The 23,278-nt window shown below is 50.2% G+C and overlaps 1 long non-coding RNA gene across 1 annotated transcript; it reads right to left on the reverse strand.

Moving 5' to 3' along the window:
• Positions 1 to 13,344: 13,344 nt before the first annotated feature.
• Positions 13,345 to 14,500, reverse strand: LOC116087731. Its single transcript, XR_004117593.1, has 3 exons — positions 14,491 to 14,500; positions 14,225 to 14,350; positions 13,345 to 13,642 (listed from the first exon to the last, which is right to left on the reverse strand). It is a non-coding gene; the product is annotated as an uncharacterized LOC116087731 (long non-coding RNA).
• Positions 14,501 to 23,278: the final 8,778 nt, after the last annotated feature.

Here is a 23,278-nt window from a genome sequence, read left to right on the forward strand (position 1 = left end):
ACGTCTACTTCTTTGGTAGTCTAGGGACTAAGCAGGAGCGTGACACAGCAGTTACAGGACTGGTTCAGTCCCGCAGCCCATTGCTGTGATAGGGCACAGTGCCAACAAAGACCCTGTCCCAGCCCCCTGACTCTAAGTGCCCTGTACCCATGCCCCAGTGCCCTGTGCCCACGTCCCAGTGCTTGCTTTCCTCCTACTGACCCTTCTTCTAACTCATGGGCTCAGCGGCCTACAAGCTCCATTAGGGCACTACCCACCTGGTGCTCCCCTGGACAGAGGTTCCCAGCTGCCTGCCTCAGTCTGCAGTCACTGGACTGCACTCCTTCCACCCCTTAGGAAAGGACAAGTCAGTCACATGGCAAGAGACTTAAGCAATAAGCTGGATTGTGCTTGAATTTAAATATCAATTTGTTTAGAACTGTCAAAAAAATTTTTTTGTTGTTGTTTTGTTTTTTCCAAGACAGGGTTTCTCTGGATAGCCCTGGCTGTCCTAGAACTCACTCTGTAGACCAGGCTGGCCTCAAACTCAGAAATCCGCCTGCCTCTGCCTCCCAAGTGCTGGGACTAAAGGTGTGCGCCACCACTAGAGCTGTCAAAATTTTAAAAAGGTATCAGGGGCTGAAGAATGGCTCAGCCATTAAAAAGTACTTGCTGCTCTTGCTGTTGGCTCAAGACTGGATAGGGCTACGTGGTGAGATACTGTCACTGCACACCACAGAGAGTTCCATGAAAACCAGGGGCCAGGGCCACACAGAATGACACTCCCCCCAAAAGCAAGAGAGATTTACCAGCTCATCTCCCAGCACCTGACCTGATGTTATAACACCATGTAAGTACTCAGAAAACAAGGTTCAAGTTAGGAAACGCCTATCACAGTCTACTGTGCACTGCTATCCTTGGAATATCCGACACCAGCCATGTGTAAAACAGGAACTGAGGCGCGAGAAACGGCTCGCGGTTAAGAGCCGTTGTTACTGACCCAGGTTCAGTTTCCATCACCCACATGATGGTTCACAGCCGCCTGTAATTCTAGGACATAGAGATCTAGTACCCTCTTCTGACCTCACGTGTCACATATACATACATGAAGACAAAACACACAAAGTAAAATCTTTGTAGAGGAACCACTGAGCATGAAGTGCTAAAGGGTGACATGTCCCTGTGCCCTGTCCCTATCCTGTTGGCTCTAAGATGCCCCTGGGCGCTTTTTGTAAGTATCTGGTAAGATTTTTAAGTTACTGGACACATGGTTTGGTTTACCTACTCTTCCATTGCTATCTCTAGACTAAACCTCATGGATTAGCTGGGTTGCTAAACCGCCTGAGGCTGCATGAGGACCGAAGAATGCAGCGGCCTGTATCCCCGGCTACCAAGCCCATGAAGGAAACAAACATAACCCTAGATTTCAAGTTCTTCCTACACGGCACAGCCAGAAGGAACTCAGTCTCTAGAGACCAGACCAAATGAATCCCTGGAGTTAAAAAACAGTGCCCCCAGAAGAGATCCAAGTATACCTGTCACAGTTCACAGCTGTGATGACTAGGTCCAAACGCAGATGCACTGAGAGATGCTCAGTGCTTATGAGTGTTCACTGCTCTTGCAGAAGGCTCAAGTTCCCAGCACTCACACTGGGCTGCTCAGACAGCCTATAACTCTAGCTCCAGGGGATCTGTCTCTCTCGTCTCTGTGGCTATAGCCCCAAGTGGTGTGCATAAACTCTTCCCCCAACCCCCATCACACACACACACACACACATACACCATAAATTTTTAAAAAAAAATTTTTAAGCCGGGCGTGGTGGCGCACGTCTTTAGTCCCAGCACTTGGGAGGCAGAGGCAGGCGGATTTCTGAGTTCGAGGCCAGCCTGGTCTACAGAGTGAGTTCCAGGACAGCCGGGGCTACAGAGAAACCCTGTCTCGAAAAACCAAAAAAAAAAAAAAAAAAATTTAAAACCCAGATGTATTACCAAGAGTCTGAGCAGAGCATTGTGGGTAGAAAAAAATTAGAAATTGTAGAATTTTGAGAATAATTTATTAGATGTATTTAAGAACAGATTAGACATAACTCAAGAATGGATGTATAAAGCAAATTGGGAGGGTTGAAACAGGTGAAGCCACAAAAGAAACTGGAAACATTTTGAATGGAGTGATGATAAAAATCATACAACTAGGTGAGATGGCTCAGCAGGTAAGAGCACTGACTGCTCTTCCAAAGGTCCTGAGTTCAAATCCCAGCAACCACATGGTGGCTCACAACCACCTGTAATGAGATCTGATGCCCTCTTCTGGTGTGTCAGTGTACTTATGTATAATAATAAATAAATCTTTAAAAAAAAATTGTACAACAAACAGAAAAGGACTGGAGAAATGGATCCACAGTTCAAAGAACTGACTGCTCTTCTAGAGGACACAAGTTCAATTCCCAGCACTCATATATAGTGGCTCACAGCTGTCATAACTCCAGTTCCAGAACACCCACTGCCCTCAGTCTTCTCATCTGTACAAAGGGCACTCACATACATGCAAACAAAACACTCAGATGCCTAGTCAAAATAAATCCCCCCTTAAAAAAGGGGGGGTGGCTAGAGAGATGACTCTGGTTAGGACCACTTAGTCTCCTGGGTATGATGGTGCACACCTTTAATCCCAGCACTCGGAAGGCAGAGGTAGATGGATCTCTGTGAGTTCAAGGCCAGCCTGGTCTACAAAGCAGGTTCCAGGACAGCCAAGGCTGTCTTGCAGACACGGGGAAAAAACTTCATCTCCCGGCACCCACAGAGTATCTCATAACTGTAACTCCAGTTCTAAGTGGGCTCAATGCCCTCTTCTGACTCTACTAGCACCAAGTGTACATGTGGTGCGAATGCAAGCAGGTAGAACACTTGCACATAAAAGAAGCCTTGAAGAGAAAGAAAGAACGAGAGCGAGAGAGAGAGAAAGAGAGAGAGAGAGAGGAAAGAAGGAAGGAAGAAGAAAGAAAGAAAAAGAAAGAAAGGAAGGAAGGAAGGAAGAAAGAAAGAAAGAAAGAAAGAAAGAAAGAAAGAAAGAAAAAGAAATGAAGGAAGAAAGAAGGAAAGAAAGGAAAGAGAAGCTAATAGAGGTCAGGAGAGTGATAGTGAGCTCTTGAAAGGCAGTCACTACCACCATATAAAGCTAGCTGTGAATGACAAAAGCCTGTAATTCTGCACTCAGAAGGTTAAGATCAGAGGAGCTGAAGTTCAAAGCCGTCCTCAGGTAAATAGCAGGTCTGAAGCCACCATGGGTCACATGAGACCCTGCCCCTCCCCAAATTTAAATTAAATACAAAAACCTACGGAAGAAAAGCAGGTGGGGTGCAGCTAAAGCTGTGTTTGTAAATGTGTGTTGCTAAATGCATATAAGAGAAGGGCAAAGGTTAAACATCAGTTATTTAAGCAGCTGCCTCTCTCACTGTGAGTTCTGGGCCAGCCTGGTCTCCATAGTAAATAAATTCAAAGCCACCCAAACTACATTGTGAGACGCAGTCTGGGGGGTGGGGGGGAGGAGGAAGGAGAGAGGGAGGGGGAGGAAGGAAGGAAGGGAAAGAAAAAGGAAAAAAGCTGAAACTACTGATACAGGACACAAAAGAAAACAAATGTGACCAAAGTGGAAGGTTGTTTGAACGGACTGAGGCTTGGTGAACCCTACAACAAGATCCATGGAAGTTCGGAAGGATGCGTGGGATGGAGGAAGGAGAGCTGTGACTGGGTATGGGAAAGCAGAGGGATGCAAGTTCAGAGCCAGCCTGGGGTTCATAGTGAGACCTCATCTCAAAAAGAAAATAGCACAGATTTCAGCATGTTTTAGAGGCCACACTTAAACCCCAGCACTCTAATACACTCCCAATGGAGACAGATGGTCCTGATCACAGTGGTGGGCATACGCATGCGTATACCAAACACAATCGCATACATGTTACATGTGTTACATATGTGTGGTGTTTGCAGGTCACACATGCATCGGGAGAGCTGTGTTTAGATCTTGAACAAAATGAACAAACTCCTCATTGGTCCCCAAAGCATCACACACTGAAAACGTGGAGCAAAAAGGAATTCCTGCACCACGTACAGAAATGGAAACAGGGAAACCTCAGCACTGGCCCACAGTTGAGAGCTCAGAGACCGGCGCTTCCCGCACTCGAAAGATGCCCACGAGTGCGCACATGGGTACCGAGAGATAGGTTCCAAAGTGCGGACTCAGGGCTGGAAACGCCCCAGTGGTGACCACCAGAAGAACGTATAAACAGATGACAACACAGTGGTCCCGCAGCTGCCAGTTTCCTCTGCCTGGGAATAGTCACAGAACGTTCCAAAAGTAAACTATTTACAAGTTTAAAGTTGCTGTTGCGTGTCTCAGTGAAGTCTGGGAACCTTTGCTGCGGCTGTTTTCCAAATGCCCGCCCACCCAGGACCCAGGGACGGCTCCTTTGTCTCCATTATCAGTTGTTAGGTTGATTCACTTTCATTCTTTAGAGGCTTTGGTGACGTTTTCCAGAAGCTGCATGGCGCGAGATACAGAAACAGACCAGACCAAAACCTGGCTGGAAAATCCAGACGTCTTCTAGGAAACCAGTCGGGACGCAAGAGATTTGCAAAGGCAAAGCAAGGCTCCTTCCTTCCCATGAGCGCTTTCGTTGGTCTTAAAATCATTCTTTGAGGAAGTATTTCACTATCACGCCAATAGGTTCCTTGCTGTTATATTCTAATGAGTTAAACATTTTTTTCCAGTTTAATTTATAAATAAATGTATTGATGAGCAGATCTTTCGGAGGTGCTAAGTAGTTTTTTATGGTACAAAAATATGTTGATCCCTGAAGCCTGGAACCTCTGAACTCCAGGCCAGTTATCTGGGCAGATGGCTCTGGTTTCTGGTCTCAGCCTCTGGGTATCAATGCTTACAACAAAGGCTTAGAAGCAGGATTCCAACCCAGCGCGGTGTGTGTGAGATAGAGAGCCTACTGGATACATTCCAGAAAGAGAGCGACCTGGCTTTGAATAATTATGAAGCTCAGCCCTTTGAAAGTTTGAATTTAGGAAATGAGTCCCCTCCATTGATTCACACAGGACAGTGCTCAGATGTCCCACGTGTTACGGTGGCTGCAGTTGGTAGACTGAGTGGTCCAGGATTAGGGCAGTCCCAACACTGGCAACCAATCCCATTTTGTTTTTGTTTGTTTATAGTTTTTATTTTTTTGTTGATGGTTGTTGTTTGGTTGGTTTGTTTTTAGTGTGTGTGTGTGTGTAACAGAGTCTCAGAGCAGGGTATAATGGGCATATCTTTAATCCCAATGTTCAGGAGGCAGAGTCAAGGGGATCTCTGCGCTTGAGGCTAGCCTGGTCCCACACAGTGAATTCCAGGCTAGCCAGGAACTAAGTTACATATAGTTGTGACTACCGCTGTGGCTGCTGGGAGTTGAACTCATATCCTCTGGAAGAACAGCCGTTGCTCCCTACTGTCGAGCTATCTCTCTACCCACCTCCCTGAGGCCTTGCCAGCCACCTCTAGCCACACTGGCCTAACAGACACACCTGTGTCTGGCAAGTCCATTAAAACCATAACTGTGCACCTCTGAGGTTCTGGGGCTCCATGTGCTGGTCCAAGAGAGAAACAGAGGCTGTGAAGCAAAATGGGGTGCTTTCCACCTCTAGAAACTCAAGTACCTCTCCATTTGCTCCCAGCTTCCTGACACCTCCTTGTTTCCAGACACACACACCCGCACTCTGCACACAGCCCCCAAAAAAAAGATCAACCCAAAGCCCAGCCTGTTGCTATTCTCTGCTCATTGGCCTTCCTTCCTCAGAAAGAAGCAGTCATTTGAATACTTTGCCACTGCATAATGAGAGCCTCCAGCTGTCCCCCACAATGGGTGACCCCCTCCCATCTGCCTTCTCTAAGGCAGTGGTACAGGGACCTGTAATATCTCCAGTAAGCATGTCTACCTGAGCAGGAAACTTTTCTTTCTGGGTTAGGTGTGGGTGATGGACAGGCAGAGGAGGCCTGTGCTCTGTTCCCTGCACTCAGCATCCACCTGCGTGACTGGAGGGCGGTCACCCAGGAACCAGGGGCCTACCTTGCCACAAGGCCTTAGCTGCTGCTAGAGTGCTGTCTCCCACCTCAGCCAGGTGGCGCTGCTTGAGGAGAACTGGGTCTGTGTGGATCGGATTGCAGGTCAGTAAAGCCTTCAGCTTCCTAGAGCCGCCTGTCAGGAAGGCCCACGGCATGGGGCCTCTTGAGGTAGGTCATTTGAATTGTAAGTGAGATAACGCCAGCAGTGTAGAGAATGTAAGTTCTCCGAGAACAGAGGTTCTGGTTTCTGCCTGTAGTGTTTATTGGATGCTGCCAGCGGCTCACATTTTGAGTGATGAGAAGCACTCCGGAGCTTACAGCCAGCATTTTCTTTTATGATAAGAAACCCCAGGAAGGCTAATGCAGCTGCTCTGTCTTTCTGTAGTTCCGACATCTCTACTTGTCCCCCTCGGTCACAAAGAAGGCTGCTGCGGTCCGTTCCTCCAGTAGCATCAAGGTCTAATCTCATCCAGAGCACAGCTCACGGTGGGATCTTCTCCGGAGCTCACCTCACTTTTCCATACTCAGACCTGCTTCACGCAGCTGTCCTTGAGCTGTCACTGGGCAGGAGTGGGATCCGTCAGTGCAGCAAGCAGGTCAGGATCCCACAGCCCTGGAGGAGAGTGGGTACCAAGTCCGCCATGAAGCTTTTATGGCAAGAAAGAGGGAAGGCAGGGTAGACGGCAAGCAACATGAAGCAGAGGCCAGGCCTGCTGGGAGAGGTGTGTTTGGGCATTCTTAGGACCCACAGCTGGGGAGGCTGCTCAGAGCAAAGGAATATTCCCCACGACAAAGCATGTATACCTGTGGAAGGTCAGGAGAGGAGCCCTCTGTAGCCACAGTCCTTCCCAGCTCATTCTCCTCCCGGTTATGCATGCTGTGTACATGCACACAGGTTTCACACTGCACACACACACACACACACATCTACACTGTACACATGCACACAAGCTGCATGCTATATATATATGTGTATATATATACACATACATATGAACTGCATACTGTACACATACATTCAAGCTGCACACCATAACACACGCACGCGCACACACAAACATACACACACTGGAGCTACCCAGCTCACCTCACGGATGCTTCTCCATCTCCCAGAATCAGCTTAATAAAAAACAGGGCTCAGAGAGAACAAACAATTTATGATGACCCAAGCCCTAAAATGGAAACATCTGTCCCCTCCCCAGCGCAGCCTAGCTCCTGAGGGGCCCACCAGCCCTGTGGGGACAGCAGAATGGAAGAGCCCTCAGTCAGAGTTTCTCTAAGTTTCCTGCCATGTACCCACCACTCCACGGCCTCCTCGCTTTGCCATACTGACCCCTGAGGGCTGCAACTAGCCGAGGAGGTTTCTCCTGGTGGAGACTCTCTTTGCTCTCCAGCTGCCTCTGTGCAGGACCTACCGACCCAGGTCCCCGACCCCTGATGGTTGCTGTCTCCTTCAAGGCCAGGTTCAGAAACTGCCTTTGCCAGGCAACACAAACCAAGCTCGTGAGATACCGACTGCCAGGCCCCTGGGAGCCTTCCCACCACACCTGTACATTCTAGAAGTCAGCAGCTGACCCCTATGGTTGGTTCTTTTTAGGGTAGACAGTTCTGGGAAGGCCTTGCTCAGAGCAGCCTGCCTGCCTGCCTGGCCTGACCTCAGGGTAGATACCTGCATGCCTGGGGCCTGTCTGTCCAGTACGTAATGAAGACAGGGCCCGAGGGAAGTGGCTGCGGGGGTAGGGTGGGATGGGGTGGGGTGGGGTGGGGTTGGGGTCCACATGCACCATATAAAATGCTTGTCACCAGGTGCTTCACAGATTAGAAGCGATTTACAGTGACAGGTGGCCTAAACTCACCTGACAGCCTCCTGGAGGGACTTGGTAAGGAGAGCCCCAGGGCAGTGGAGAAACAGCTGAGCCCAGCCTTGCCCAGAGCTCAAAGGATGAAGCAAGCCTCAGAAAAGCACCGTCAGTCTCCAGCGTCAAGGCAAAGAGAACAGAAGAAACCCTCTTTGTGGCCCGGCAAAGCGTGTATCCCGGTCACGGCCTAGATTGGCCCTCCTGCCCCGGGTGCCATGCAGCCTTAGGCCTGCCAGGTGGCTCAGGAGGTAAAGGCATTTGCCACGCAAGCATGATTAGCTGAGTCCCATTCCCAAGACAGAAGGAGAAAACCAGCTCCAAATTGTTGTCCACATATGTCCTGTGTCGGAGGTGTGCCCTACACAGAGTCCTTCCCACTTAGCCGACTACCCAGGGTGTGTGTCCTAGGCGAGGAAGCATCTCACCCGGACACCCCACCAGAGAACAGGAGCCCCAGCACCACCCCCAACCTTCCAGCCCACAGTCTAGAAAACAGTCTAGATGTAACTGAGGTAGCCATTTTGGATTGTACACAGCTTCAAAGCAGGCTAGTTTCCATATCATTTAGGCAATTTTAGAGCAAGTTGGTAAACCTCGCGCTCTAGTGGACAGCATATCTGTGAGCATACAACCTTTGCTGGCAGCCACATGTCAGGTGGTGGGGGTGTCTCCTAAGGGACTGGGGTTCGTTGCTGCCACAGAGGGGCCAGGGGGACTGTGCTCACAATGCCTATCTGACTTGGATGGGAGGCACGGCCTAAAATCGCTGTAAACAATCCCAACACTCAAGTACCCTTCTCCTGCCTCCACTTGAAATGTAGGTTTGTGCCAGGCAGTGGTGGCACACGCCTTTAATCCCAGCACTTGGGAGGCAGAGGCAGGTGGATTTCTGAGTTCGAGGCCAGCCTGGTCTACAGAGTGAGTTCCAGGACAGCCAAGGCTACACAGAGAAACCCTGTCTTAAAAAAAAAAAAAGAAAGAAAGAAAGAAAAAAGAAATGTAGGTTTGTGTGTTCGACCATCCTGAAAAAAATCCCACATCTAAGGTGGTTTGAACAACAGACTTTCATGTCCTCGGTTCTGGAAGCTGCAAGGCCAAGGTCCCAGTGAGATGGGTTTCTGTCCTTGGTTATCAGTGGCTCCTCCTCATTGACTCCCCCCAGATCTTCCCTCTCTGTTTGGTCTTACAAGGACACTCATCATACTATATTAACATCCACAAAGTGACCTCAACTTTACTCTCTTTTTTTTTTTTTTTTGGTTTTTCGAGACAGGGTTTCTCTGCCTGCCTCTGCCTCCTAAGTGCTGGGATTAAAGGCGTGTAAGGCCACCACCTTACAGAGGTAGTTACTTTAACTACCTCTGTAAGACTCATCTCCCGGTACTAGAGAGATGTCTCAATGGTCAGGGACACTTGCTCTAGCATAAGGACCAGAGTTAGAATCCCAACTCCCATACTGGCTAGCCTGCAAATGCTGTAACCCCACCCCTCAAGGACTCCAACACCCTCTTCTGGCCTCTGAGGGTATGTACACACCTGCCCCCACACACATACACACACACACACACACACACACACACACACACACTCACACGCACACACACACACACACACAACTAGCCTAAAGACTTGCAGTCTCATACTGAGGTACTGAAGGGCTAGACACATAAATTACAGGGCGCCATTTAGCCCCTTACCCTGGGACTATCCTGAGCTCGACCCCACCTTCATTGCCTTCATTTGCAAGTACATTTCCTTGCTACCCTTCCTAGCAGGCAGGCCCCCATCATATACACTAACACTCAAACTGAATACACCCATCTCCTGGGCTCCAGTTTGGCAGTCTGGGCCCTGGCTCCTTCCCTTGAGTTCTCAGACAGTAGCAGCCACCCTGGCCTGCTCGTTGCTTCTTCAGGCGGCTGAGGTCAAGCCCTGCACAAAGGCCTGTCAGGTCTGTTTGGTCACCAGCCACTGACTCCCTGTCCCTCAGGCCCTCAGAGGGGCTGTCTCAACCTGCTCTGACTAACAGGCTGTTGGCTTGACGGCCTGTCACTCCTCTGTTTTCTTTATTCTCCCTCACCATGAGTACATTGCTTGCTAACCCTGTAGCGTCTCTGCTCTCTGGGATGGCTGTATGAAGGCCTGACCGAGGATGCTCCTGTCCCACAGAATAACGAAGACTCTCTGAGGGACATAGAAGCAGGGCTCCAGAGGCCTGGAAGCAGCAGTGAGAGGGTGTGAAATCAGACGGTGGGATCCTCAAATAGGCTGGTGGGAGCAGCCAAGAAGCAATCGGTTACTTCAGACACCCTCCCCTACCCCACACAAAAAAAAAAAATCTGCGAAGTTACCGGTCGAGGTGGTGCATGTCTTTAATCCCAGCCCTCAGGAGATAGAGGCAAGCAGATCTCTGAGTTCGAGGCCAGCCTAATCTATATAGTGAGTTCCAGGACAGCCTGGCTACACACACAAACCCCGCCTTGAAAAAACAAAACAAGCAAACAGAAACAACAACAACAACAACAAAAACCCATGAGGGTGATCGCAGCCTCCAGCCCCTCTGCCCAGAGCTCTGTTCCCTGTGTGTCATACACTCTGACAGTGACCTTCCTTGTAGACCTCAGTGTTCAGGCCACACCCTGTGTGCACCTCCCAGGGACACCACAGGGACAGGACAGCGCCACACCATGACCTGGGTTCTGAGACTTTGGTTGAGCCCCACCCCTGTTACCTGAGTCATGGAATTCTCCAGAGGTAGGCAGGGCTGCTGCCTGAAGCCAGGAGAGGTGAGCTCATGGTTCCTGTCCACCACTGGCCCTGCCACCAGGCAGAGGAGGGCGTGTCTCCTCCCTGGGTGTGGCAGCTGAATTGCAGTTCTCAGCTCTCATTGCCCTGGCTGGAGCCTGGAAGGCTCAGGCGCTTCCTCATAGACCTGGGACCTCCAGGAGCTTCCTCATAGACCTGCAACCTTCCTGACCTCCTCTTTGCCTTTATCACCCCTACAGTTGACAGACTAAGCCCAGAAGCCCAGGTTGTGGGGCTGAGTCACAGGGGGGGATGGAATGGAACCTGGTGAGAGGTGAGCTTCCCTGAGCTCCAGATCCCAATCTAGGCCATCAGGGGCCCTCAGGTTCAGTCTTATAAACACATGCGCGCATATACATGTACATAAACACACAAGCACATGTGCGCATAAACACATGTATGCATATATACAAATATGCTCACATGTACATATACTTAGACACATATGTACACCTCTGACTGTGAACCAGGGAAGAGAAGACATTTATTAAGCATGTGCTGCATGCTAGAGCCAACTATGATAACACTGAACAGGGTTTTAGGGACTTCAGGTGGGAGGTCGTACTAGGGAGGTAACCTCCTGAGGAAGGACCAGGCTATAGGGAGGAAAGGCACAGAGGCACAAAGGTACTGCCAGAGAACTTGGTGGCTGCCAGACGGGTTAGCGGGCCAGATGTGTGTGCCAAGCTATGGCCTGGAGCCCAGTGTCCTGAGGGGCAGCTCCACAACTCACACTCTCCTGCTTTCTGTACCCCATGTGTCAGCAGCCAGAGGGACGGATGGACAGACAGTCCCTTCTCGTCCCCACGGCTCCCTATCTAAGTTGGTGACAGGGATGCCATAGGTGGGCCCCTGTGGTCTTCCCATGTTCCCTGATAAGGGGAAGCCCAGAGCATAGAGATGCCCTCCCTGTCTCTTATACCATAGAGCAACCCCTCCCAGGTTCTCAAGAGGTGTGTGTGTGTGTGTGTGTGTGTGTGTGTGTATGTGTACGTACGTGCAGATATGCACTTGCCCTGTAGAAGCTGATTGGACAGACCCATACTGCAGGGCTCGGCTGTAATGTCAGTCAGGCATTTGGTTTAGTTCTTCAGAAGGGGAGAACATTTTTGGAGGCAGTTCTCCTGTCCCGAGGCTTGCGTGGGAGTCTGAGGTCCTCTGGAGACACAGGACTGACACCAAGTCTCTCGTGCAGAGCCAGAGGGGCCCAAGTGGGAAGGGACACTGGGTCTGTGCTGTGTCTTAACTATCCTTAGTCTACTGTATACTGAAGGTTCTTATGATAAAGACTTCCTATGAAAAGCCGATCTCCAGCCTCCTGCTTCTATGGCTGTTCCCCTAGAGGATGCAGAAAAGAGGTCCGCTGAGCACCCCTCTTCAGAGTCACACGGGAGGTACCAACCATGGGAGAAAGGAATGGACACTGTTGGGGTGGGAAAAGAAGCTGCCTCTAGTCACCAGGATGTGATGACCTAAATGTGGACTGTCCTAAAGGATCCATTAAAACATACCGGGGGCTGATGGCTCAGTGGCAAAGCGCACCGGCTGTTCTTCCAGGGGAGCAGAGTCGCATTCCCAAAAATGGATTTGGGACTCACAAACCACCTCCAAACCTAGCTCCAGGGGATCTGACACCCTCTTCTGGCTCCTCTTGGGTCCTGGCACAGCACGCACACAGCATAGATAGACACATACACGTCAGTAAAACAAAAGAAAGCAAAAAATGGTGACTGAGAACTGAAGGCCCACAAGATTATCCTGTGGATAAAGGCAGTTGACACTAAGTCTGAGGTTCTGAGTGGAAGCCTGTGGACCCGAATGGTAGAAGGAGAACAGACTCCTACAGGTTGTCCTCTGTCCTCCACCATGGCGCGTGTGTACACACATATACATATAAGTGAATGAATGACTTAAACACAAAATTTGACTGTTTAAAGGATTAGGAGAGAAGGCTGAGCTAGTGGGAGAACACTTGTCCAGCATGTAAGAAACCCTGCTCTTCCATCTCCAGTGCCGTGGTAAATGAAGACCTAATTATCAGAACTAATAAACCAGGGCAGTGTGCACCTACAGAGTGAACTACAAACCCAGTGTGGGCTGGAGAGATGGCTCAGTGGTGAGAATACTTACCTCCAAAGTGTAGGGACTGGAGTTAAGATCCTAGGACCCCACACAGATACTGGGTAAGTGTGACAGATGCTCGCCTGCCTGTAATTCCAGCCCTGGAAAATGGAGACTGGGGATCACAGAGCAAGCTGGCTACAGAGACTCGCCACATTGGTGAGCTCTGGGCTCGACTGAGACACCCTGCTTCAGGTTAAGTGGGAGAGCAACAAAGGATTTTGTTGTTGTTGTTGTTGTTGTTGTTGTTGTTTTAAGAGAGCATTTCTCTGTGTAATTCTAGCTGCCCTGGAACTCTGCTCTGTAGATCAGGCTGATCTCCTAGAACTCACAGAGATCTATCTGCCTGCCGCCACACCCAGCCCCCGGGGAGACTTCTTGACAACAACCTTGGGCTTCTGAATGCACGTTCACATATGTACAAGCACGCACATACGTGGACCCACAGACACATAAACACGCATACACACAGAGATGGAGGGAAAAAAATCAACGTAATGTTTGCATACTGGAGATGTGCGGTCCAGAATGGAGAAAATGGCTCCGCGCACAATAATATGGAAAAGGGTAAGAAACCGATGAAGTGCAGGATCTTAGTCTTGAAAAGTTATCCAACACCGAAAGGAATTTTCAAAGATTAATGGGAAGACTCAGTGGTTAGGAATACTTGCTGCTCTTGCCAGGGTCCTAGATTCAGTTCCCAGCACCATGTGGTGGCTTGCAACAATAACTTCGATTCCAGAAGATACAACATCTTCTCTCTTCCATAGACACTAAGTAAACACATACATGTAACAAAATTGATAGGAAGTAACTCCATGCTCATAAGCAAAAGGCATCCTGTTGTTCACATGGCAACACAATGTCTCTGAGATACTCACTTCTGTGAAGCCAGAACACAGCCCCACAGTGATCACATCCTCTGTGATATCCTAATTGGCCCAAGCAACTGCCCACCTCTGCTGCTTCTGTCACCATAGCAACCCCCACATGGGCTCCTGCCAGCCTCTTCAAGGGAACCTCAGAGAGTGGTAGTGGGCTGGTGGTCCTCCCTTCTCTGTGTAGTGGGGAGCTGGTGGTCTTCCCTCCCTACCTCTTCTGCCCCAGACTGAGTCCCCTCCCCGCCACCCCCCCCCCGACTTCTTACAGGGGCTGTATCCGCAGATACCAAGGCCTTCCCCTCCGTCAGTAAGTTGCAGAAGCAAAACCCAGATTCTGAAGTCGGGCAGTGGTGTTTGGGTCCTAATGCTGGGCGACGTTTGATATTGCTTAACTTCTCTGTTTTTCACAGATATAGATGACAACTGATTCTCTTACTGTGTGATGAAAGTTAACATATGCAAAGTACTTCCTACCTGGTCCGGCAGACACAACCCAGGGCTCTCTACCAAAGTTCTGTGCTCACTTCTCCAGCCTCTTTGCCCCACAGTGCTCCTGGATCAAGAGAGTGCACCATGGACGGTTCCAGGCCTGCGGAAGGGCTGGAATGGAAGGGAATGTTACCCAATGGCCTGGCCTCCCACTCAGCCCGCAGTCCTCCTTGATGGCTGGTTTAGAACCACCACTATCTTCTGGATATGACAAAGGAAGCTATAGAAGCAGCTCGACAAATCGGTCGGACCTGAAGCAGCTTGCTCCCCTGGGCATGAGGAGGACTTCTTTCTGACAGCCGCCTGCTGGCGCCCAGCACTGTGAAGTAGCCCAGCACTGTGAAGTATTCATGACTCAGGCTCAGCCAGTGAGCTGGGAAGAACTCCTAACCACCGCTCTATGGGGGCACTGTCTGTCACTGCAGCTTTACAGAGACCAAAGCATCCTGTCTCAAGCATAGCCACAGTGGGCCTGGGATCTTCAGTGCCTGCCTGGGGAAGCCTTACCTGTGTGTGTCCCACATGCCCCCTGACATCCATCTCTGTGGACATGGCTGAGGGCATGTGTCTAGGCAAAAGGCTGGAGAGAGTGGAGCTTGGTTGATGCCTCGCACTAGGTCAGTCTCCATCCTTGTCACTCACCTGTCTCCTAGCCTTTCTGAGTCTCCATTGCCCATCTGTAATGGAGACCTGGACTCTCTGCTCCTGCCTGATCGAGCACAGCAACAGTGTTCAAAGAGTCCAACAGCAACTGCCCACAAGGGGCCTGGAGTTTTGTGTTTAAAAAGATTTATAGCCGGGCAGTGGTGGCGCACGCCTTTAGTCCCAGCACTTGGGAGGCAGAGGCAGGTGGATTTCTGAGTTTGAGGCCAGCCTGGTCTACAGAGTGAGTTCCAGGACAGCCAGAGCTATACAGAGAAACCCTGTCTAGAAAAACCAAAAAAAAAAAAAAAAAAAAAAGATTTATATTTTGTATGAGCATTTTGCCTACGTGTATGTTTGTGTGCTGTGTGTGTGTGTGTGTGGGTGTGTGTGTATGTGTGGTGTGGTGCCTGCTGAGGTCAGAAGAAGGTATTGGATCCCCTGGGGTTGGAGCTCACACACAACTGTGAGCCACTGTGTGGGTAAGACCAAGTATGCTTAATCACTCAGCCGACTCTCCAGCCCTCTGTTTATTTTTAAAACCAGAGTCTTGCTGTGTTGCCCAGGCTGGCCAGAAACTTGCCAGACCGGGCTAACCTCCAACTCACAGAAATCTAGCTCCCTTTTCTGGGATCAGAGGCGTGGGCTGCCATGTCTATGTGGCCCAGGTTTTTTTGAGAACCCCGACAGAAGGATGAAAAAAAAATTACTGGAAGAACAAAGCTGAAAGAGCCTCCCTGTAGGGCTGGGCCTCCTGAGCTGAGACCTATGCAAGGGGAGGCCAGGTGTGCCAGGTGCTGCAGACAGCAGTGGCCTTAAGTCAGAGTGGGAGGGCACAGAGCGACATCTGTGTGTTGTTTACTAAATATCAGCCACAGGCCAGAGGCTGGGCTCCTCCCCTATAATCAACCCTCTAGAAGGCCGCAGCAGCTGGAGTCCTTTAGCAACCTGAGGCCAGGATAGCAGCTGGATGGGGAGGCCTTGTCCCACCTGTGACTTCAGCCCAGTCCGAGCCTTGCTCGGAGCAGGGCTCCAGGGCAAGAACACTGGCCAAGGCTCGGCTTCTGGAGGACCATGAAGACCAGCAGAACTCCACGAGCTGAAAGGCAAAGATGTCACCTTGGTGGGTGATCTCAGGCTGAGGGGCCTCAGTCATCTCTCTGGGAGTTTTGTTTGTTTGTTTGTTTCTGTTTTTTTAAGACAGGGTTTCTCTGTGTAGTCCTGGCTGTCTCGGAACTCACTCTGTAGACCAGGCTGGCCTGGAACCCAGAAATCTGCCTGCCTCTGCCTCCCAGGTGCTGGAATTAAAGGCGTGCGCCACTACTGCCAGGTGGAATCAGTTTTAAACATCCTGCACACTGTGGGGTTTTGAGTTTCAGCTCTCTGTAGACAGGGTTTCACTGTTGCAGGCAGTGAACGAACTACATAGCTCAGGCTTAATGCACTTTTAATCTAGACAGGATCTCAAGACAAGAAAAGCTTGGGGTTTTTTTTGGGGGGGGTTGTTTTGTTTGTATGTGTGTATGTTTTGTTTTGTTTTAAAAAGAGGACTCCTCTAGTGGCTTGTTCTTTGAACCCTAGCAGTTCAGGAGGCAGAGGCAGTCTGATGTCTGTGAGGGCAGTCAGGGCTAGAGAGACCCCACAATAACAGGTCCAAGGAAGAGAACTTAGCCACATATAATATGGCTGAACCAGAGAGCGGGAAATCAGGGTGCCGAGGGAGGGGTGCAAAACACAAAAAATGCCCCATCGTTCCAGGCTTCCTGCAGGCTCCGGGCTTGGGGTCCTCTCCAGCCTACGTAGGTGAAGGCTGAGGATTTTGGAAGTTTCATAATTTTTCTTTAGAAGGAGAGAGAGTAAAGGGGAAGAGAGAAGAGGGGGAAATGAGTGAAGGGGAGAGAGGAGAGGCGAAGGGAGAGAGACAGGTGGGGTAAAGAGCGGAATTCTGAACTTCAGTAATAGGAAAAAGCCAAATGCTTTTAGAAACTCGCGGCCCCCAGCCGGCTGGGAGCAGGCTCGGCCGCTGACCCATTTTCCGGAGGCGTCCTCCGGAGACCCGAGATAAGGCCGGCGTCTGGAGGGACCGCCGCCCGGGACAGTGCTCTGCGGCTCCCGCCAGAGCCTGCATTCCTGCATATCTGGGCTCCTAGGACGCCAGGGCTAGGAGGCTGAGCGGAAGCCGCTGGCGCCCCTCACATCCCCACACCCCGCTGGGCTGTCCTGCCTGGCAATCCTCATTCTCAGCTGGACAGCAGCTGGGGAGGGCCGAGCAAGCTAGCTCATTCCCCTTCCCGGGCTATGGACCGCTATTGGATCCCGAACTTCGGGATTCTGGTTAGGATGCTGCCAAGAAGCGGGTCTGCAGGTCTCAGGAAGGCATGGGGCACATCTGGGCTGGTGTCTGCGCTGAATTCAGTGTCTCTCAGCTTAGGGCCAGGGTAAGTCCTGGGGGGTTTGGCTTCTGTGCCAACAGGGTCTGCCCTCAGTCCCTGAAGAAAGAAAAACCTTAGCCGATTGCTACACAGAGACATGGATTTGAGGGAAACGATAAAATTTTTAAAATTCAGGGCGGAAGAAGTACCTTAGTTACTTCATAAAGTGCTTGTCCAGCGTGCACTTTGACCTTGAGTACCATCTTTGAGTAAAACCAAGGCTGGTGCGGGGCAGTGGTGGCAAAGGTCTTTAATCCAGCACCTGGGAGGCAGAGCCAGGCGGATTTCTGAGTTTGAAGCCAGCCTGATCTACAGAGTGAGTTCCAGGACTAGGTAGAGAAACCCTGTCTCGAAAAACAAAACAAAACAAAACAAAAACCAAGCCTGGTGGCAGGTGGCTACTACAATCCTAGCTCTGGGGAGGTGGGCTCAGGACACTACAGAACATAGTTCATCTCAACCCCACATTACCAAGATGAGAGCCCTGAGTGTGCCACCCCCGCTCACGTGTTCCTCAGCCCCTTCCCAGACTGCTAAGGTGACCCCCACTACTGGGTATGCCCCAGCCATGGGACAGATCTGTGTTCTCTTCCAGGTGAAATGAACTCTGGCCAAGGGTGCCTATGGCCTTCCGTCCCTGTCCCTTGTCCTTGCCTCTGAGAAGGCTCTTGGTTCACTCTCCTGTCATGGTCGCAGAAAGCCTCAGCTTTGCCCATCACTGAAGAGCAGGAGACCCATTAAGTGAGGAGAGGTGGGGTGGGGGAGGGGGGTCCTTGGCTCTCCCTGATGAATCCTCCAAGCGTGTTTTGACACACCTCCTGCTGGAGGGTGCAATTATTTGCAGCGAGGGCTTCCTACCGGATCATTAATGGATTGCTCCTGCACCGCACAAAGCAGTTGCTGGGAGACTGGGTGAAGGGGCACATTCTCTGAACGTGCTCGAGAGTCTACAGGAGACTGACGGTGGCCCACTCAGCCCAGCCCACCCGCCCCAAGACCCCCTCAGAGACATCACCCACCTATAGCAGACCCCCAGAAGCCTAGCCAGGACTCCTTGCCTAGCCCAGGGAATGAGAGCTCACCAGTCTGCCTTGGGTACTCCCCGATCGTGGCTAGGTCCTCACTCAGGGTCTGTACCCTGGTGAGCTCCAGGCTACAGCACCTTAAGGCTGTGTCATCACTGACTGGGAGTTTCTGTGGCTTTCTGGGGGCCCTGGTGGAGGGGTGGGCCTGGCTACCTGGTGTCTGGCAACAAGAGAGGCTTCTTTCTGCACCAAGAAAACTCCAACCGCCAGGGTCTAAAGTCGGATGGAGAGAGAATGCAGCACCTCTGGGTTAGACAAAGCAATTCCCACCCGCCACACCCTCACCAAAGGAATCTGGTTCCAGTAAAGCAACTATGCCTCTTCCCTCAGTGTCATCAGCCAACATTCGGGGCTGCAGACCTGTTTCATCCCTTCCGCCTGGTTGTTTCTTCTTCAGTGAGTACCTTCAAGTCTAATGAAGCAGCTGTCACATTAAAGAATAGGAACGCCGGGCGGTGGTGGCGCATGCCTTTAAGCCCAGCACTTGGGAGGCAGAGGCAGGGGATTTCTGAGTTCGAGGCCAGCCTGGTCTACAGAGTGAGTTCCAGGACAGCCAGGGCTACACAGAGAAACCCTGTCTCGAAAAACCAAAAGAAAAAAGAAAAAAGAAAAAGAAGAAGAAGAAGAAGAAGAGGAGGAGGAGGAACAAAATAAAAGCCAAAACAAAAACCAAATCCCTCTAGCTGGACACATCCCTTTAGAGTTTCAACCTCTCCTCTGGGTTGCCTTCATCTATAAAAACTAGAGATGTTGTCATTACAGAGAAAGGAGCTGGGGAAAGAGGCTGTGGAGATGGCTTAGCCACTAAGAGTGCTTGCTTGCCCATGGGACTGGAGGGATGGCTCAGTAGTTAGGAGCACTGACTGCTCTTCCAGAGGACCTGAGTTATATTCCCAGCACCCACATGGCGGCTCCCAGCCATCTGTTACCTTCAGTTCCAGGAAACCCAACGCCTTCCTCTGACTTCCACAGGCATCGGGCAGTGCATGTGGTCCAGACGTGCATGCAAACAAACACAGACATAAAGATACAAATTTTTAGTCATTCGTAGTGGTGGCACACGCCTTTAAACCCAGTATTGTCAGTTCAAGGCCAGCTTGGTCTATAGAGTGAGTTCCAGGACAGCCGCAGCTGCATAATAGATTCCCTGTCTTAATACAAAAACAAAAGCAAAACAACAACAAAGACAAACAAAGGTGGGAACATTTGAGAGAATTAGAGTCAATGTTGAATGCTGAATCCCAAAAGTGAAAGCTCTACGGCTCCAGGGATCTTCATTCATTGGATGAATACTGTGCCTCCCCTGGACCATAGGCCCTCAGCAAGTAGCAGAGTCCAGAGTCCCAGTGCAGCTGATATTCTAGCAGAGGAGCCAGCTCATAGCAGCCACTCTCAGAAAAGGGTCTCAGGCAAATTTTTAGGCACTGTGTTATCATGAGAAGTAAAGACACCAGTCGTAACTAGGGTGAGGGGGAGGGCCTTGCTGAGAGGTAGCATTTGATCCAAGACTCGAAGGAAGTAAGCTTGCACATGCAGACCTGAGCAGACCAGAAGGTTGAGAAGGCCAAGGGATAGTAGTGAGGAGGCAGCCAACAGGACAAAGTAGACCAAAGGGAGAGAAGGTTCAGGCCAGAGAGGTGGAAGGAAAGTCAGGGATCCTTAAAGAAGTTGCCACACCTGGATGGCCTTGGGCTGCAGAGTGAATCAAGGAAGCTCAAAAGGCTATCACCTGCCATGCTGGATGGTTTTGTGTCAGCTTGAGAAGAGCTGGAGTCATCTGAGAAGAGGGACCCTTGTTAATCCCATGAGGTAAGAATAAGACCTCTACCATAATTTTTGAGTCTAATTTGAATTTGAGTCCAGGTCCATGGATACTAGCCAGGTCCATACACAGCATTCCCAGGGTATGGTGCCAATCACATTAGTCAGGGGCTTATAAAAGCAGAATTAGCAAGCCTATGTACTCCCTGTCTCCATCCAATCAGCGGCAAGCATACATCCTAATGTATTTCCTGCCTATACACTGTCTGCTTACGTGTGATCAAATACACAGCCTGTGCAGTTGGAGCAACGAAGCTTGTTTACAGAGGCTAAAACAAACGGTTTGTTATCTGACGCGAACAGACCCCAGGGTTCCAAAAACGTATCTGTCCCTGGGCAAGAGGGGCTTACAGGTTAGAAACGGTTTTTATTTTATAGATGTCTTAAGGATGATAATTTAAACTTATAACATAGTTAGCCTTGGGAACCTCAATTGTGTAAGTGCCTCCATAAGATCGGGCCATAGGCAAGCACGTGGGGTAGATTCTTAATTAGCAATGGATTGGGGAGGGCCCAGCCCATTGTGGGGTCTATTCCTGGGCTGGTGGTCCTGGGTTCTATAAGAAAGCAGGCTGAGCAAGATATGAGCAGCAAGCCAGGAAGCAGCACCCCTCCATGGCCTCTGCATCAGCTCCTGCCTCCAGGTTCCTGCCAAATTTGAGTTCCTGTTGTTAGCATCAGAGCCTCCAAAGCCGGTGATGTCGCATGGATGGCTCTCACAGACCTGTTGCCAGGGCAATAGCCGCCATATTCCCAGAATCCATTGGGCTCACCTCCCACCTTTACCTGTGGCACTACGTCAGAACCCCTATCTATATGGGGAACATTCTTCCCTTGCTCGCTCTCTCCACTACTGCCCCCTCTCTCCCTCTCAGTTAAACCTCTTACACATGGAACTGTTTGGGCCTAGTGTGTGGTATGTCCTGACGCGACCTGCCATTCTAACATATCACCTGCCATGGTTTTCCTCCTTTGACTGTGATCCAGGATATGTAAGCCAAATAAACCCTTTCCTCCACAAGTCACTTTTTAAAAAAAGATTTATTTATTTTATGTATATATTTATGTATATATGAGTATACTGTAGCTGTACTGATAGTTGTGAGCCACCATGTGGTTACTGGGATTTGAACTCAGGACCTTCAGAAAAGCAGTCAGTGCTCTTAAGCACTGAGACATCTCTCCAGCCCCCACAAGTTGCTTTTGTCATGGTAGTTCATCAGAGCAATAATGACCATGGCTGAAACCACCCTCCCCAGGCTCCCCTTCAGAGTCACTGGGAAGACCATCTCCAGAGCTTCATTCAGGCTGAGAACAGAAGATGGAGTGATGACTTGCATTCTAAGATCGAGCATGAGGGACTCCTGTCCCAGCCACAGTCAGCCACAGTTCGCAGCCACACCTCGCTCCTCAACTTGACAAAAATGCCTACGGAGACTGAGAGATGCATCAAATCCCTGATTGCTGTTTTCCAAAAGTACAGTGAGAAGGATGGAAACAGCTCTAAACGCTGCAAAGCTGAGATCCTTTCCTTCAGGAACACGGCGCTGACCCAGTCGGCAAAGAGGTTGCTATGCAATGAAGACTTGCATTAGGGTCTGTACTGGCTGGTTCTGTGCCCACTGGACACAGGCTGGAGTTATCACAGAGAAGGGAGCTTCAGTTGGGGAAATGCCTCCATGAGATCCAGCTGTGGGGCATTTTCTCAATTAGTGATCAAGGGGGTAGGACCCCTTGTGGGGGTGCCATCCCTGGGCTGGAAGTCTTGGGTTCTATAAGACAGCAGGCTGAGCAAGCCAGGAGAAGCAAGCCAGTAAGAAACATCCCTCCATGGCCTCTGCATCAGCACCTGCTTCCTGACCTGCTTGAGTTCCAGTCCTGACTTCCTTTGGTGATGAACAGCAATGTGGAAGTGTAAGCTGAATAAACCCTTTCCTCCCCAACTTGCTTCTTGGTCATGATGTTTGTGCAGAAATAGGAACCCTGACTAAGACAGGTCCCTAGGACCCAAATACAAACCCAGCACAGTGGTTTTCAGAGTACCTGTCACCACAGCCAGGGAACTGAGGGATGTGGAGACAAGAAGATCCCTGAAGCTTATTGGCTGACCAGCCAGCCCAACCTAGTTCATGAGCTTCTGGTTCAGTGATGAGAGAGGTTTAGGAAAAAGCATTGTACACACACCTGTGATGAGCATACCCACACTGAGAAAATAGCACACATAGCAGGGTTAAAAAAAAAAAAAAAGTTTATCAGGCCACACCAGCAAATGGTTACACACGAACAGGAACGAATAACTGAAATGTGTACATGAGATTATAGCCACTGGGAGATGGCAAAAAGTGCTTGGGTGCTGGCTGTGTCTGTCTGTCTGTCTGTTAGTGGTTGGTTGGTTCTTCTCCTTTAATTAATTAATTTAAAAGGGAGAACTTGTGGTGTTACGGGCACATGTGCAAAAGGGGAGAGCCCGCAAGAGGACATCTGAGACCCACTCTCTCTCTCCCTCTGCCTTATTCCTTTGAGATGGAGTCTCTCACTAGACCTCAGGACTGGGCTGGCTGCCAGTGAGTCCTAGTGATCCTCTTGTCTCTGCTCCCACAGCCCCAGGTCATGAGCAAGTGCAGCCACTCAGCTTATTATCATCCATAAATAGCATGATTTCTAGAGATTTGAACTCAGACTCTCATTCTCCCATAGTCAGCACTCCTCCCCACTGAGACAGTCCCTCAGCCTAGGATTCTGCATCTGGAAGGCAGAGTCCAAGGGGTTTCCACAGACCCTGGGGAGTGTAAGGGGCAGAGTGAAGCTGAAGAATCCAGGTGAGACCAAGGCTGGCTCAGGAAGGCTGAGAAATTGGGAGGTCCCCTGGGATTGTTCCTCTGGATGGTGGGGGCCCATGTGAATCACGGTGAGGCTTGGGCACAACCTGAGAAGAGGAAATAGCAGCCACTTTTTGTTTGTCTGTCTGTCTGATTTTCTTTTTGCTTTTCAAGGCAAGGTTTCTCTGAATAACCTAACTTTAAGGCTAGCCTGGTCTATAGAGGGAGTTCCAGGATAGC

The sequence above is a fragment of the Mastomys coucha genome, unplaced genomic scaffold (genome assembly GCF_008632895.1).
Source record: "Mastomys coucha isolate ucsf_1 unplaced genomic scaffold, UCSF_Mcou_1 pScaffold13, whole genome shotgun sequence".
Classification (NCBI taxonomy): Eukaryota; Metazoa; Chordata; class Mammalia; order Rodentia; family Muridae; genus Mastomys; species Mastomys coucha.